The sequence below is a fragment of the Piliocolobus tephrosceles genome, chromosome 13 (assembly GCF_002776525.5).
Source record: "Piliocolobus tephrosceles isolate RC106 chromosome 13, ASM277652v3, whole genome shotgun sequence".
Lineage (NCBI taxonomy): Eukaryota > Metazoa > Chordata > Mammalia > Primates > Cercopithecidae > Piliocolobus > Piliocolobus tephrosceles.
The window spans coordinates 1,695,987-1,711,311 of record NC_045446.1 but is presented as its reverse complement, the minus strand read 5'-3'; the positions used below and the strand labels follow the sequence as shown (position 1 = coordinate 1,711,311).

Here is a 15,325-nt window from a genome sequence, read left to right as displayed (position 1 = left end):
ATTCTTGTAGCTTTTTTTTTGTTTTTTATTCCATCGGGTTAGATGGTCACGTTATCTGTAGATAAGATTGTTTTCTTTTTCCTTTCTCGTCTGTGTGGCTTTTATTTCTTTTTAGGGGCCTAATTGCACAAGCAGGAGCCTCCAGGTCAGTGCTGGATGGAGGTGATGAAGGCAGACACCCCAGCCTCCTTTCTGTTCTTGGTGAGAAGATGTTCAGTCTTCCACCATTGGTTGTGGGGTTTTCACAGATATCCTGTATTAGGCTGGGGAAGTTCCCTCTATTCCTAATTTACTGAGTGGTGTTTTTTAAAAAAATCGGAAACCGATGTTAGATTTTTCAAATGCTTTTCTGTACCATCAAAAGAAAAACCTTGGACAAATTAAACTTAACAGAGTTTAATTAAGCAAAGAACCCCTCGCTAATTGGGCAGCCCCCAGACCCAAATAGGTTCCGAGAGGCTCCGGTACTGCTGCACGGCTGAAGATTGGTGGACAGAAACAGGAAAAGAGGTACAGAAAATGGAAGCAAAGCCCAGAAACCACCGGAGGGGCTGCAGCTCGAGGCTTGCCTTAGCTGAACACGGTTTGAATGGCCGGCACCCTTGATGCGCAGAAACCCGGTGAGTGGCACAAGGGCAGGTTTCAGTCTGTTCACATCTCCAGTTAGGTTTCAGTTCATGGTGGATGGAGAAGGCGGAACGTAAACTATGTCAGGAGGCAGCTTTACGCCAAGATTAATTTAACGATTTCCCCCTTTAGACATTGACGTCCCTGTCGCCATCGTAAATGTAGGTATTTGGTCCCAAGTCCCGCTGGGAAATAGCAGAACAATGGGTTTTGTAAGTGGGAACGAGGACCTAGGGTTATATTTTTTGTAAGGAATAGAGAGGAACCTCCTTGTGCTGGAATTTCATGTGCTCAGAAAAACAAACCCTGGTCTGCCTCAGGACCCATCCGCTTCTGTAAAGCTTCAGTCTGATGGTGTCACATTTAGCTTGCGTGACTCCATCTGGGTTTGGTCTGATCTGTTGGGGCCTCTTGCAGGAGCTCAGTTCAAAACAATGGCCTCTTATAATGTTGTTTAAAAATTCCCTGCCTTTGGTCAGGTTCTTATTTAGTGGAAAGTGTAGCCAAGCCTTAGGGCCTTCGCACCCCCCTCAGTCACCGCCACTTCGGGCTTCTGGTCACAGCAAGCATGTCATTCGTGGGTTACGATGTCCTCATGGCCGTGTGTTTCTTTGAGTTCTTGTTGCTCCAGTCAGAGAGACACCATTTAACATCCTACAGATGGCTACGTGCAAATATGTGAAACTTCTGAGAGAATGCAGAGCACCAGGGAGACGAGTATTATGACTGTTAGGAAGATCATATTTAATACCAAGAATTTGGAGCATGCTTCTTAGGTGGGGTCCCGTGAGCCAAACCAACGAAAATCAAACAGATCAGAGAGTGAGCTAGATAAAGAGTCTACTCATTTCAAACAAGCAGCCTGTTTGTTAATCCCCCACAACCGAACCTTTCTAATACCCGATACATTCCTCCATGTGCAACAAGAAGTGTCAGCAATGGCACAGATACTCCTCTGTTTAGCTAGTAAGGAATCCAGAGCAAGTCTATCATCTCACACACCTTTAGCAAGAGAATTTAAGGACTGTTGTGTAACCATAGCCTTTGGAGTAGAATCTGTTCTAGAGCCAATTACGAGGGATACTTTTTATTTATTTTTGTTTTTTTGAGACGGAGTCTCGCTCTGTCAGCTGGAGTGCAGTGGCGTGATCTCGGCTCACTGCAACTTCCACCTCCTGGGTTCAAGTGATTCTCCTGCCTCAGCCTCCCGAGTAGTTGGGATTACAGGCGCCCACCATCACACCCAGCTTATTTTTTATATTTTTAGTAGAGATAGGGTTTTGCCATGTTAGCCAGGATGGTCTTGATCTCTCGAACCTCGTGATATGCCTGCCTCGGCCTCCCAAATTGCTGGGATTACAGGTGTGAGCCACCGCGCCCGGCAGAGGGATACATTTTAAATCTTTGCCTCGTTTACTCCAAACTGTGGAAAAAGAGGCCTCAGAAATGATGCCCATCTACAAGAGTGAAGCTCTTGCTCACTTGCTCACTTGAGAACTTAAAGAGAGTTCTCTTTAAGCTGTGATGTAGAGGAATGGACCGATGTTTGTGACTGATTATAAAGCAACAAAGGCACCATTAACATTTTTCACCCAGGCTGGGCGCAGGAGCTCACACCTGGAATCCCAGCACTTTGGGAGGCTGAGGTGGACACTTGAGGTCAGGAGTTCGAGACCAGCCTGGCCAACGTGGTGAAACCCTGTCTCTACTAAAAATACAAAAATTAGCTGGGCGTGATGGTGGTTGCCTATAATCCCGGCTACTCGGGAGGCTGAGGCAAGAAAATTGCTTCAGTCCGGGAGGCAGAGGTTGCTGTGAGCTGAGATCACACCACTGCACTCCAGCTCGGGCAACAGAGTGAGACTCTGTCTCAAAAAAAAAAAATTTCTTTTTCCACCTACATTGACCCTTCATCTTCCAACTCTCAAGGCAAAAGGTTGGCCACGTGTAGGATTGGCTGCAAAATCCTCCACAAATAAAAGTATACCCCATGAGCGCACATAAGAGGTCCCTTTTTAGTTCTGTTGTTCAGATGCATAATAGTTTCAAGATAAGTTCTTGGGGAAAAGCTGTTCACATCTGGGATGCCATCTGCTTCTGGGCCGAGACTTCCCTGATTGGCTTTACCTTAAAAGCTCCGATGGGGCTGCAGTTCCTAGAGTCTGGTGGTGCCCTCTTGAGCTGTGAGATAATGAACCCAGGGTTCAAAGTCCTAAAGTTTCACTGCAGTGTGGGTGGCAAGGGCAGCCTTTCTGTGATATTCTCAGAAAACCAAATGTCTGAGTTTTAGATTGTGAAGGGCTTAGTAGAGTCCTCAGTGTACCATGAAAAGCTTTCTGTACCTGGTAAAAATATACTCAGGCATAAGGCGTTAAGGCCTTGGAGGCTTTAGTCATATTGGAGATGAGGAGTGGAAGATACATGAGGTTCTATATGGGCCTTCCAGGGACTATTTCATAAGGTGTCAACCTATGTTTTCCACTGGAAATGGACCCGATGGCCATTTACCTGCAACACCCTTGACCAAGGCAGCCCGCTTCATTCAGTTCCCTTGCTTTTAATATTATCGTATCTGCAACAACTTATTTAGCAGTTTTTCCACTTGAGCAGTGGAACAAGTACCTCTGTCACTGGAGATTTCTCAGGGAACGTCCCATGAGAAAAACAATTTTCTAATAATCTTTTAGCTACTGCTGTAACATCAGTGCTCTTGCCTGGGAAAGCTTCTATATAATCAGAAAACAGGCATTGAAAATGACAATGGAAGGAAATCCCTCCAGTAACGTTTAAATGGCCCATCAAGTAGCACAAGTGTAATTGAAGTTTTGATTGTCCTCCCAGGATTATGGGTTTGGCAAACTAAACATTGGTCGTAAACCATTTTAACAACTTACAACAGTCACCATGCCAAACACATGTCTATATGAGGTATATATAATATGTATATACAAAAAATATATATAATATATATATAATTTGGATTGTTTTGTCTCTTCCATGATGAGTCATGGCATGCAGAGCATTTAATAATAGAAGATTGAAGGACACAGGAAGAACCAGGTGGCCATCTGGGCTGTCCGTGTGGCCGTGCTTGACACTGGACTTATAAGTTCTTAAATACCAATGTTGTTTCTCCAATTCATGTGTATAGCACTGTTTATTGGAAGGGTTATCGTAGGTAATTTGACTTGGACTATGGATTTTATTCAAATTGGGTACTGGCTGATTTAGCATGAAAAGCTGGCAAAGTATTTTCTTGGTATTCAATTAATTTTTGTCCTGCCCAGGTTAGCCATTTGATAAACCAGTCAATGTTTTCGTTAGAGTTCCAGGAATTTTTACCCAGTCCAAATGATATTACACTAAAGTTATCAGAAGCCTATTCGAGAGGGCTTACCAGGGTCCTTTCTATCCTTTCAAGAACCTCCTAGAAGACTTAGTATTGTAGGATTGTGCATGCTTGTGAAGAGTTTTCAGAAACGTCAGAAAAAAGCAGTTAACTATGGAAATGACTTAAAATGGCCATGGTTAAAGACAGAATTGACAAGGAATTTTGGTTATTTCTGTGGCCTACAATAACTTAACATAACAACATAATTATGTTACACATTATTACTCAAATGTAATTATGAGTGACAGCATATACCAAGATGTATCAGAATTTTAGGAACCCCATACAATTTTGGAGCATGTATTAATGATGTATTCATAAATAATATCTCAGATAAGGTTAAACATCATTTCTTATTTGGCAGTGCTTCCCATGTAATTTAGTTTATCAAATACTTCTGTCACTCTCCTGTTTGGATACTATAGTGGCCCTTAGTAGCATCCCAAAATTAGTCTGAAGTTGAAAAGATACCCGATTTTACAATTTAAATGTGATTTTGGGAAGCCTGTCAAAAATGTCAAAGATCTAAAACACTCAAGCAAAATAGGTTTACAGGTGACTGTAGAATTGTCGTTCTTTTAGCCAAAGTGATATTTCTAAGATTTTAAAAAGCAAAAACCTGTATTCTTTGTTAGAGAAGGGATTCAGTGTTTTACACGGAGAAAGACAGCATGAGACAGAATCTCTTTTGTCTCTCTCTGTCTCTTGCAGTTTACTCAAAAGATTAACAATCATTATTACTATCTGTTACTAATACACATAAAAATTCTTGTTCAAAAGAGAGAAGCAAATTTTACTTTTAGACTAGTATATTTATCAATACTAAAACTGATTTTCATAAAACCTTATAAACAAGTCAATCTGGCCGGGGGTGGTGGCTCACGCCTGTAATCCCAGTGCTTTGGGAGGCTGAGGCGGGTGGATCATGAGGTCAGGAGTTCGAGACCAGCCTGGCCAACATGGTGAAACCCTGTCTCTACTAAAAATACAAAAAATTAGCTGGGCATGGTGGCGGGTGCCTGTCATCCAGGCACTCGGGAGGCTGAGGCAGGAGAATTGCTTGAGCCCGGGAGGTGGAGGTTGCAGTGAGCTGATATGGCGCCTTTGCACTCCAGTCCGGGCAACAGAGCAAGACTCGGTTTCAAAAAAAAAAAAAAAAGTCCATCCAATCTCACTCATCTCGTGACTAAACAAGGTTTTCCTAAGCCTTTTAGAATCTTACATATAATTTTAAAATTTTTCTTCTTAACTTTCTATATTTTTGTTTTACCTGTATCTTTTTATTCCTTTGAATTTTTTTTTTTTTTTTTTTTTTTTTTGAGATAGAGTCTTACTCTGTTACCCAGGCTGGAGTGCAATGGCACAATCCTGGCTCACTGCAACCTCTGCCTCCCTGATTCAAGCAATTCTCCTGTCGCAGTCTCCCGAGTAGCTGAGAAAACAGGCAAACACTACCACACCTGGCTAATTTTTGTATTTTCAGGAGACGGGGTTTCCCCATGTTGGCCAGGCTAGTCTTGAGCTCCTGACCTCAGGTGATCCAACCTGCCTCGGCCTCCCAAAGTGCTGGGATTACAGGCATGAGCCACCGCGCCCGGCCTATTCTCTCAGTTTGAAATGAGCTTTAAGTAGCTTCAAACTAGAAGGAATGATTTTTAAACACACATTTTTCATGCCTTTATACCTTTTCTCACCAAAAACATATCTTGATTTTTTTATATTGTCGGTATACAGCATTGTTTTTCTTATATCTATAGTAGTCTTAATTGCAAATGTTAACTACACTTATATCAGTAACCCAAATCCCAGTGAAAACCCTAAGAAATAATTGTGAACTATTTTATATCAGTATTCGTAGAGGAGAACCACTTCATAATTTTTTTAGAAAGATGTTTCTTCAAATATTTCTTTACAGATCTAATACATTCAGTTTTGTTTGTTTGTTTGTTTGTTTGTTTGTTTAAGATGGCGTCTCGTTCTGTCACTCAGGCTGGAGTGCAGTGACCTGATCTCAGCTCACTTCTACCTCTGCCTCCTGGGTTCAAGTGATTCTTCTGCCTCAGCCTCCCGAGTAGCTGGGATGACAGGCACGTGCCACCACGCCGGGGTGCAGGTGTAATTTTTGTATTTTTGGTAGAGACGGGGTTTCACTATGTTTTGCCCAGGCTCGTCTCGAACGCCTGACCTCAGGTAATCTGCCTGCTTCGGCCTCCCAAAGTGCAGGGATTACTTTTTTTTTTTTTTTGAGATGGAGTTTCACTCTGTCACCCAAGCTGGAGTGCAGTGGTGCGATCTCAGCTCACTGCAACCTCTGCCTCCTGGGTTCAAGCGATTCTCCTGCCTCAGCCTCCCAAGTTGCTGGGATTACAGGCGCAGGCCACCATGCCTGGCTAATTCTTGTAGTTTTTAGTAGAGCCGGGGTTTCACCATGTTGGCCAGGCTGGTCTGGAACTCCTGACCTCAGGTAATCCATCCCCTTCGGCCTCCCAAAGTGCTGAGATTACAGGCGTGAGCCACTGCACCCAGCCTACATTTAGATTTTCTATACATATAAAATAAGATGCCAAAGTATTTAAATCTAAGCTCATGAATCTCACGCCTGAAATCCCAGCACTTTGGGAGGCCGAGGTGGGTAGATCACGAGGTCAGGAGTTTGAGACCAGTCTGGCCAATATGGTGAAACCTCGCCTGTACTTTTTGTAAAAAAACAAAACAAAACAAAACAAAATTGTAAAAAAATACAAAATGAGCCACGCATGGTGGCACATGCCTGTAATCCCAGCTACTTGGGAGGCTGAGGCAGGAACTGTCTTCCCCTTGAGCCCAGGAGGTGGAGGTTGTGGTGAGCCAAGTTTGCGCCATTACACATGATCCTGGGCAACAAGAGCAAAACTCCATCTCAAAAAAAAAAAGAGGCAAGATGGAGTCAATTAATTGGATGTCTTTCACCATCTCAAAGAGACAGTGCAAAGGTGATTTCAGCTTTATTTCCTAAATATTATCAGATACGGCCGGGCGCGGTGGCTCAAGCCTGTAATCCCAGCACTTTGGGAGGCCGAGACGGGCGGATCACGAGGTCAGGAGTTCGAGACCATCCTGGCTAACACGGTGAAACCCCGTCTCTACTAAAAAATACAAAAAGCTAGCCGGGCGCGGTGGCGGGCGCCTGTAGTCCCAGCTACTCGGGAGGCTGAGGCAGGAGAATGGCATAAACCCGGGAGGCGGAGCTTGCAGTGAGCTGAGATCCGGCCACTGCACTCCAGCCAGGGCGACAGAGCGAGACTCCGTCTCAAAAAAAAAAAAAAAAAATTATCAGATACATGTAATGCAAAGAGACATATAGTCATAACAGACACAGAAACAGATCTTACAGATTTCACAAATAATTTTCATTTGCCAGCTTTCAGATAGTTTTTCTTTTCCCCCTTTAGACGATCAATCTTCTGATTACTTGTTTCATCATACTAAGCAATTGTTAGCTAGGGAACAATTTGCCTTCAAAAAATATAACTCTTAGGTGAAACAAGGCAGAAAATGTATATCTGAAAAGTACAGAGCTGAGACTTTCAGCTTAAATACTGCACCATCATTTGCTCAAATCAAGAAAAAAGCAAGGCCCAGTTAAGACAAGATGGCCAGGAAAAACACGTTAAACGAAGGTAAGACTTGTTATGTAAATTTAAAACCAAGGTACGTCCCTCCCAGACATTGCAAATGGAAATGTCTTGTGGAGATGTAAATTTCTTTCACAAAATGGTTTCAAGATAGTAGTTGAATGTCAGAAAGGTGCATTTGAGTTATTAGGCTGGTTGAAAAGTAATTGCAAAAACCACAATTACTTTCACACCAACCTGTGGATAGGTGGTCCTTCTAACTGTAACTACTATTTCTTAGCTAAAAATTACTGAGTACAGGGTGGGGTCCATTAAGGAATAGGGCAGAGAAAGCCTTCCCTCTGGCTGGGCTCAGCGTGGATGGATCTGAAGTAAGCCTGCTGGATCTGAGAGACCTTTTAGAAATCCTTCATCCAGGATAGCTTTCTGTCCGGGATAGTAACCAGGCCAAAAGCCCAGAAGATTCACTTTTTTCTTGTCAACTGGTCACTTAAGCTTTTTGTTTGTCTTAATTAATTAATTTACAATCTTATTTTGACTTTTTCTTATTTGGCAGGGTGTTGCTCTGTTTCCCAGGCTGGAGTGCAGTGGTGCCATCACAGCTCACTGCAACTGTTACAGGAGAAGGGTCCTGATCCAGACCCCAAGAGAGGCTGCTTGGATCCTGTGCAAGAAAGAATTCGGGGTGAGTCCACAGCGCAAAGCAGATACAAGTTTATTAAGAAAGTAAAGGAATAAAGAACGGCTACTGCAGGGACCAAGCAGCCCCGAGGGCAGCTGGTTGCCCATTTTTATGGTTATTTCTTGGTGATATGCCAAACAAGGGGTGGATTTACTCATGCCCCCCTTTTTAGGCCATACAGGGTAACTTCCTGACGTTGCCATGGCGTTGGTAAACTGTCATGGCACTGGTGGGAGTGCAGCAGTGGGGACGACCAGACGTCACTCTCGTCACTATCTTGGTTTTGGTAGATTTTAACCGGCTTCTTTATTGCAACCTGTTTTATCAGCAGGGCTTTTATGACCTGTATCTTGTGCCGGCCTCCTGTCTCATCCAGTGACTTAGAATGCCTGACCATCTATCTGGGAATGCAGCCCACTAGGTCTCAGCCTCATTGTGCCCAGCTCCCGTTCAAGATGGAGTCGCTCTGGTTCACACACCTCTGACACAGCCTCTGTCTCCCGCCTCAGCCGCCTAAGCAGCTGGGACTACAGGTGAGTGCTACCGTGCCCGGCTAATTTTTTTTTAAAATTTATTTCTGTAGAGATGGCAGGGCGACGGGGCGGGGGCTAGGGGGGCGGGTGCCTCACTGTGTTGCCCAGGCTGGTCTCAAACTCCTGGGCTCCAGCGATCTTCCCACCTTGGCCTCTCAAAGTGCTGGAATTACAGGCGTGGGCCACCTTGCCAGGACTTACTTGCCTTTTGTGCAGACGCTTTTAAAAGAGGGAATAAAAATATTGAAATCATGTTAGAAGCTTCTTCATATCGATCAGCATCCCCGATGGGACTGGTTAGGAGGCCTTGTGTTTAGGTGCACTTCTTAAAGTGCGGTGGTGTTCACCTGGAACATCCCACCATAATTTCCATTCACCGTGAGTAAGATGCCACCATTTCTGTAAACATTTGCTGCGTCCGGGACCTAACACGGATGGACGTACGAGCCAGAAGGTGCTCGGTTTCTCAGAGACGAAGGATCCCGTTTTACATTAAACCTTGGCTTTGGCTCTTAGATCCCCCCGATTAACTTAGCAGTGATTTTTCCCCACCTTAGTGTGCACGAAAAAGAAACCAAGAGAGTAGAACACGAAAATCCTTGTGAGTGTCCAAAAGCTGGAGCGTGTACCTCCTGCAGTCCTGCCATTTACAGCTAGTTTCTGCCTGACCCAGTCAGACATACGAGGGCCTCTAACTGGATCCAAGCCAGTGGATGATCAAATCAGATTCCATCCTGGACCCAGTCCAGTTTCTGTCACGACTTCTGAACCCAGTTTAGATAAAACATTTGCTCAAGCAAACTCAGAGAGCTCAAAACACACATCATGAAGCTTTGGAATCCAAGAGAGAACTTCCCACGAACCCCAGCTGCTCTGAGAGAGCAGAGGGCACAGTGGGCCCTGTGGGTCCTCCTTCGGTCAGTCAGAGCTCCTGGGGGCCTGTGGAAGCTCTACGCCAGGTCCACTTCTGATGCCATCCGTTTAAAGAGAAAACTTGGCCGGGCGCAGTGGCTCACGCCTGTAATCTCAGCACTTTGGGAGGCTGAGGAAAGGATCGCCTGAGCTCAGGAGTTCGAAACCAGCCTGGCCAACATGGTGAAATTCTGTCTCTACTAAAAATACAAAAATTAGCCAGGCGTGGTGGCGGGCATCTGTAATCCCAGCTGCTCGGTAGGCTGAGGCATGAGAATCACTTCAACCCCGGAGGTGGAAGTTGTAGTGAGCGGAGATAACACCTCTGTACTCCAGCCTGGGCAACGGAGCGAGACTCCATCTCTGAATAGATAAATAAATAAACAAACAAAAATTAGCCATGCATGGTGGCACATGCCTGTAATCCCAGCTACTTGGGAGGCTGAGGTGGGAGAATCACTTGAACCCGGGAGGCAGAGGCTGCAGTGAGCCGAGATCGTGCCCCTGCACTCCCGCCTGGGCCACAGTGGGAGACCCTGTCTCAAAAAAATAAATAAATAAAAATAAAGAGAAGCCTTAGATAATTCAACAGAGTTTAATTGAGTAAAGACTCGTTCACACATCAGGCAGCCATGTGGGGCCTGAATTTTCTTTGTGCGAGGGTTTTTGCTGCTCTTTACTAGAGAGTTATTTAGGTCAGTTGTTTCTTCTTGTGTGAGCTTTGGCATTTTCAGTTTTTCAAGAAACGTATCCGTTTCATCTAACTTGTCAAATTAATTTGGCATAAAGCTGTTCACCAATATTTTCTTCTTTTTTTTTATTTTTATCTTTATGTTTTTAGACTGAGTTTCGCTCCTGTCGCCCAGGCTGGAGTGCAGTGGTGCAATCTTGGCTCACTGCAGCCTCTGCCTCCTGGGTTCAAGTGATTCTCCTGCCTCAGCCTCCTGAGTAGCTGGGATTACAGGCACCCACCACTACCCCCGGCTAATTTTTGTATTTTTTTTTTTTTTTTTTTTTTTTTTTTTTTTTGAGACGGAGTCTTGCTCTGTCGCCCGTGCTGGAGTGCAGTGGCCTGATCTCAGCTCACTGCAAGCTCCGCCTCCCGGGTTTACGCCATTCTCCTGCCTCAGCCTCCCGAGTAGCTGGGACCACAGGCGCCCGCCACCACGCCCGGCTAGTTTTTTGTATTTTTAGTAGAGACGGGGTTTCACCGTGTTAGCCAGGATGGTCTCGATCTCCTGACCTCGTGATCCGCCCGTCTCGGCCTCCCAAAGTGCTGGGATTACAGGCTTGAGCCACCGCGCCCGGCCTAATTTTTGTATTTTTATTACAGATAGGGTCTCACTATGTTGGGCAGGCTAGTCTCCAACTCCTGATATCAGGTGATCCACCCACCTCAGCCTCCCAAAGTGTTGGGGTTACAGGCGTGAGCCACTGTGCCCGGCCTCTTTGTTCTTTGAATTTCTGCAGAATCTGTACTCACGCCACCTCTCTTGTTCCTGATATTGGTAATTTCTGTCCTTCTCCTCCTTTCCCTGGGCCCTCCCCCATCAAGTTGGTGAAAGGTTTATCAGGATTATTGATATTCTTAAAGAACCAAGTTTTGGTTTTCTCAATTTTGTTCATTATTTATTGTTTTCTGTTTTATCAGCTTCCACTTGATGTTTACTATTTCCTTTCTTCTGCCCACTTTGGATTGAATTTGCTTTTCTTTTTCTATTTTCCTTAAGCTGAGAGCGAGGTCGTTGATTTGAGACTTTTCTTCTTTTGTTTTTCTTTTTGAGACCGAGTCTTGCTCTGTCACCCAGGCTGGAGTGCAGTGGCGCGATCTCAGCTCACTGCAACCTCTGCCTTCCGGGTTCAAACGATCCTTGTGCCTCAGCCTCCCTAGTAGCTGGGATTACAGGCGTGTGCCACCACGCCTCACTAATGTTTGTATTTTTTGTAGAGATGGGGTTTCTACCAAATCCTGGTAGAAATGTTGCCCAGGGTGTTCTTGTCCTCCTGGGCTCAAGCAGTCCTACCCCCGCGGGCTCCCAAAGTGCTGGGATTACAGGTGTGAGCCACCACACCTGGCCAGTTAAACCATATTTCTTATTGGCAGTACATAGTTGGGCTTTGCTATTTTATCAATTAGACAACCTCTGGTTGGGGGTGTGCGGATGGGGTCTCACTGTTGCCCAGGCTCGAGTGTGTTGATGCAATCACAGCTCATGGCAGCCTCGACCTCCAGGGCTCAAGGGATCCTCCTGCCTCAGCCTCACAAGTAGCTGTGACTACAGGCACATGCCACCACGCCCAGCTAAATTTTTTTTTTTGGAGAGATGCATTCTCCCTCTGTTGCCCAGGCTGGTCTTGGACTCCTGGACTCAGGGGATCCTCCTCTACCAGCCTGTAAAACTACTGGAATTACAGGAGTGAGCCACCATGCGTGGCCCCTCTGCTTCTTAATCGGGGAGTTGAGCCCATTGATATTTAATGTGTTTACTGGTATGGTTAAGTTAGAGTCTGTCACCTTGTTACTCGCTTTCTATTTGTCGCATCTGTTCTTTTCTCCCCTTTACTCTTTTTTCTGCCTCCCATTGCGTTCGTGAGAAGTTTGATTCATCACGTCATCTTGTTCGTTGGCGTTTTCGCCGTAACTCTTTGTGTTGTTGTTTTAGGGGCGGCCGTAGGGTGTTAGTGGTGAGCTTTAGCGTCCCACAGTTGGCTTTGAGTGACGGATATTTCCTCTTTTTTATGGGTCACCCTTTCCTGCTTCTGTGTCTTTTTGATAATTTTTTATCGGAATGCAGACATTGTAAACTTTAACTCGGGTGGGAGCTGGATCCTTTTATATTTCCACAAATATTCCTGAGCTTTGTTCTGGAATGTAGCTGTTTATCTGCAAGCAGTTTGATCCTTTCAAGTATTACTTTTACCGTTTGTAAGGGAGGTCTGGAATAGTGTGGGCTAACTCTTCCCCACCATGGGGGCAAGCTGTTTCTGAGCACCCCACCGCTGTGCGTGACAGGGTTTTCTGCTGTGGCTGGTGGGAGCAGACACAATTCCTAGGTCCGTGCGAGCGCCCAGCACTGCCCAGCACTGGTCTCTCTAGTCCTTTCTGATAGTGCTTTCCTGTCTTGGGACGTTTCCCCTGGCATGTGCTGATGGCTCCGTCCCTAAAACTCCAGGGGGACTCTCGGGTCTCAGCTTCTCTCCCTGGGCAGCTCTCTGAGCTTCATGAACTTCAGCTGCCTGGAGACCCCCAGCTCTGTCTCATCAGCTCAGGGACTCTGTGGCCTCCATCTCAACTCCCACTTCCTGCACTGAAGCTTGGAAACCCACCAGAAAGTGCACAGGCAGCGAGAGGCCCCCAAGGCCAGTTCCCAGTCCGGGAAGCACTGTTGTGCACCGCCCACGTGTGGGGTCTCGAGAGCCATTGTGTTGTGTGTTTGGTCTGTTCTGTGTTGCTGTTTGGTTGTTTCATTGTGTTGTGTATTTTGTCTGTTCTGTGTTGCTGTTTGGTTGTTTCATTGTCTTGTGTATTTTGTCTGTTCTGTGTTGCTGTTTGGTTGTTTCAGGCAGGAAGATAAATCCAGTCCCTGCTACCCCATCTCAGCCAGGAGTGGAAATCTTTGGTGGACATGTTTGGGTAGGCAGAAACTTGACGTGGTGAAGTAGTGAAATGGGCTGAGCTGCCCTTTTCTTCCATCGTGTTTCCACTGTTCTAAAGCTCGAAACATTGTTCCCCAGCGTGAAAGCAGATGAGTGTGCACCACACATCTCTCTAGCTTATGTGTTTATGTACTCAAGATGGAGTCTCGCTCTGTTGTCCAGGCTGGAGTGCAGTGGCGTGATCCAGGCTCACTGCAACCTCCGCCTCCAGGGTTCAAGCGATTCTCCTGCCTCAGCCTCCCCAGTAATTGGGATTACAGACGCCCGCCACCATGCCCAGGTTATTTTTTTATGTTTTTAGTAGAGACAGGGTTCTGCCATGTTGGCCAGGCACGTCTCGAACTCCTAACCTCAGGTGATCCAACCGCCTCAGCCTCCCAAAGTGCTTGGATAACAGGTGTGAGCCACCGCGCCCAGCCTCTGGCTTTATTTTTAACCTTTTTTTTTTTTTCCACATGTCATGGCCTCTGTAATTCACCTGGAATGTATTTTGGCATTTGATATGGAGAGCAAATCACACTGCCCCAGTGCACACCTCATTTTCTCGACCTCTTTTATGAAATATCCCCGCAGCCTTCCTCGACCCTGCCACCCCGAGGTTCCCGTGCACACATAATATTGCAGGATAGGTATTGTGGAATGAGGATCCATGTTCCAACCTACAGAAAGTGTGGTCGTGAAGTCAGGAGTCACAGTCTCGGAGTCGACGGCACTGCCTTGTAGCTGTGTGACCTTCGGGATTTTGTTCAACCCCCTCTGAGCTTCGGTTTGCTCTCTGGGAAGACTCCAAAGGTAAGAGCACCTACCTCCTCAGCCTGCTGTGAGAGTTACGGGGCCTGGGCCAAAGACGCTTTGTCCGCCTGCTGGTCTGCAGGGAGCTCTAAATATGAATCTGCTACATCACCTTCACTTCTGAAATCTGCTCTGATGTTCCAAATGTTCTTGGCCGTTCCTCCATGTTTCTCCTGTATGAATTTCAGCTTCTTTTTGCCAAGTAGCTCCCCACCCCTGCCCACCCCCACCCCCAAATAAACTCACTAGAATGTTGGTTGAAAATCTGATGAGCCTACACATTGATTTGGAGAGAAATGATTTTTTTGTAAGAGTCAAACTCCCTACCCATTTTTTTTTTCCCCAAAAGTTTTTTCTTACATTTGTCATTCAAGTTTGTCATTTTCTTGCTACAGACTCCACACACTTTTCAAGAGGACCATCGCTAAGTACTTTATACTCTTGTTTGGGTTTTTTTAGAGTAAAAAATGTTCAAATTCGACCTTATCTTCTAGCTGGTGGTTGTTGGAAAATAATTTTAAAAACGGATTTAAAATATGTATTTTGCATCTGGCCGCGTTCCCGAATTCTCTCATTCTTTCTGAAAACTCTTCCGCCGACTCTCTGGAGCCGACTCTCTGGGGGCTCCTAGGAATGTGCTGTTTTGGCTCCTCCTTTCCAGAAGTTATACGTCTCATTTCCGCCTCACATCGCTGGCATTGTCCTTCGTTTCCAGACCAGGGTCGAACAGTAATGGTAAAAGCAGGCATCCTTCTTGGGTTCCTGTCTTGGACTGGAACGCCTTAGTGTTCCAACAGCAAGGGGAGATAAAGGAAGTGCTTATTTATAGTTTTCTATAGTTTCTTGAGCTTTCGTGTTGTTTTGCCTTCAGAAACAAGAATTGACTTTTAGCAAATGCCTTTCCCCCTATAGTTAACAATCAGGAACTATTTAAACTATGCCAGTAGGCGTAAATAAAGTTAGGAAGAGCCCCATCTACCCAGCCCCCACTTAGCTTAAGAAAAACAACATGGCTGGGCATGGTAGCTCAAGCCTGTAATCCCAGCACTTTGGGAGGCTTGAGTCCAGGAGTTTGATACTAGCCTGGGCAACACAGTGAGTCTCTACAAAAAATACA

General features: G+C 45.5%; 1 long non-coding RNA gene across 1 annotated transcript; it reads left to right on the top strand.

Moving 5' to 3' along the window:
• The first annotated feature begins 202 nt into the window (after positions 1–202).
• LOC111520591 lies at positions 203–14,470 on the top strand. Its single transcript, XR_002724719.1, has 4 exons — positions 203–620; positions 8,189–8,317; positions 8,691–8,847; positions 13,945–14,470. It is a non-coding gene; the product is annotated as an uncharacterized LOC111520591 (long non-coding RNA).
• Positions 14,471–15,325: the final 855 nt, after the last annotated feature.